General features: G+C 36.2%; 1 long non-coding RNA gene and 1 pseudogene across 2 annotated transcripts in view; one reads left to right on the top strand and one right to left on the bottom strand.

Moving 5' to 3' along the window:
* LOC106519405 (uncharacterized) overlaps positions 1-2,252 on the bottom strand; it is a 20,834-nt gene that overhangs the window by 13,239 nt on the left and 5,343 nt on the right. The window lies entirely within an intron of this gene.
* Positions 1,267-1,848, top strand: LOC106519403 (caspase-1-like; annotated as a pseudogene).

The raw sequence follows: 2,252 nt of genomic DNA, 5'->3' as shown, positions 1-2,252 counted from the left end.
AGGAGCCAAAGCTCTGTTTCAGGAAATCACATCCCCAGCAATCGGTGGTCGTAGGGTTAAGCTGTACAAGAGTTCATACGCCGTTAATTGGCAGTTATTATTATTATTACATGAATTGCTGCCAGTTAGTAAGTGTCAATTTGAACTTGTGCTTTAAAATTAGCTTCCACTAGTTTTTCTATGGCATAAGCGATTTTGAAGTTGCGGACCTAAATATTTTCATAAGTGCTTTAGAAATTGCGGAGCTAATTTTTAGGTTAGAGCTGCCCACCACTGACCAGAACAATGTGTTGAGAGCTTTGGCTTGTGGTCTGTTTGCCAGTGTAATATTTTTATTTGACCACTAGAGGACTCTGGAGACCACATGTCTTATCCTGTGCAGTCCTTAAAATGTATACTCTTYAGACAAGTTCATGTATATTTGTTTATTGTATAATCTTTATTGTGATATAATGATTACTCATTTATTGTACAGTTTTCTAATGTTGGTGTTTATATTTGTTTGATATAGACCACACATATTACCCACTGTTACCAGCTGTCCAACTTCTCATTAAAGTCTGCAAATGTCTCTCCGTGCCCATACTCTCTGACCGGAGTCCCTGTCCTAAGATATTATAAGATCAGCAAATAATATTCAGAGTGCCCACTCTAATTCACAACCAAATCATGGAATTTCAAAATTTTCAATTTGCAAAATAATGTATTTGATGGATGGTTGTAATCTTTTTTTAGTGATAATTCTTATGGCTCTTTTCTGCAAAACAAAAATTATATTTGTAATAGTTTTGCAAGCTTTACCCCAGACTTCAATACAGTAAATTAAATGWGGAACAATTRTTGAATTRTACAACACAAACAGAGCTTTGTCATTRAATAACTCCCTGACTTTATAAAGTACTCCAATAGATTTAGATATTTTTGTTCTTAAATAATGTTTGTGAGGTCTCCATGTCAGCTTGTCATCAATGATGACACCCAGAAATTTCACCTCACTGACTCTACAGGTCTCAATATCATCTACTTCAAATGAGAAATCAACAGCTGTCTTCCTATTACTAAATATCATGTAATTTGTTTTACCCAAATTTAATGACAATTTGGTTTGTTGAAACCAACTTTATATTTTCTCGAATTCTTTCTGTACCATCTTTAACATTTTTTCTATAAATTTACCTAAACAAAAAAATGTTGTATCGTCAGCAAATAAAACACATTTGAAAAGTCCTGACACTCATCCCRACCCCAAAATGAGAAATTGTGTAAAAAGAAAAATGAATGATCAGATTGCATAGCTGTCTTTCTAGTTTGACTTGCTTCAAACTTACACGRAACTGAGCTTCCTGTCAGTTTTATGAACAGACAGAATTCCTTGTCGCCCACACATCTGYAGACATCATCCAGTGAGACAGGGCCTCTGAGACATGGCAGGTAAGACTTGAAAACTCGTATCATTTTTATGTTCTTGTTGCTTTTTACTTGATTTTCTCTGTTTGTTTTCTTTATTTCCAGACAAGGAGCTTGTCAGAGTGAGAGCAAACTTTGTGGCAAAGGTATCCAAATCCATGATCAAGCAGCTCCTGGACGACCTGTTAGAGGACGGTCTGCTGAACGATGGGGAGGTGGAATCTGTGCTGGAGGACAACAGTAACAAAGCAGACATGGCCCGGGCTCTCATCGACGCTGTGAGAAAGAAAGGGAGCAAAGCCAGCGGGATGCTGATCGACCACATCAAAGAAAAAAGATCCTACGCTTTACTCTGAACTGGGTCTGTGCTGCGTGCCGACACCAGGTGAAGAGCAGAAACCACACATAAATCCAGAGTGAATGACTGCGAGCTGGAGTTTGTAAAACAATGAATTATTAAGGGTAAAACAAGCAACTAACAAAATAAAATAAAATGTATATAAAATAATAATAAAATGCAAACTACAACACTTTTTACATTTTTCACATAAAAACAAAACTATTTTAAACCTGGCTTTATTTGCTTGGTTATTTAAATATGAAAAAAAAATCAGTGCTTTCCTTAATATTTTTGTTCTTGAAGTCACTTATCCTTCAAGTTTTAAGTACGAAGTACAGCCTTGTTTATATATATTAAAAGAGCAGCTGGAGCTTGTAGATCAGGTTTTTTTTCAGGTCTGTCTCAGATTAAAACATCTTTAGACTCCTGATGGGAACAAAGCACATTGCATGACAACTCTACAGCTGTGTGTGTGTGTGTGTGTGTGTGTGTGTGTGTGTGTGTG

This window comes from Austrofundulus limnaeus, unplaced genomic scaffold (assembly GCF_001266775.1).
Source record: "Austrofundulus limnaeus strain Quisiro unplaced genomic scaffold, Austrofundulus_limnaeus-1.0 Scaffold76, whole genome shotgun sequence".
Lineage (NCBI taxonomy): Eukaryota > Metazoa > Chordata > Actinopteri > Cyprinodontiformes > Rivulidae > Austrofundulus > Austrofundulus limnaeus.
Note: the sequence above shows the minus strand (reverse complement) of the source record. Positions and strands in the feature narration are given on the sequence as shown.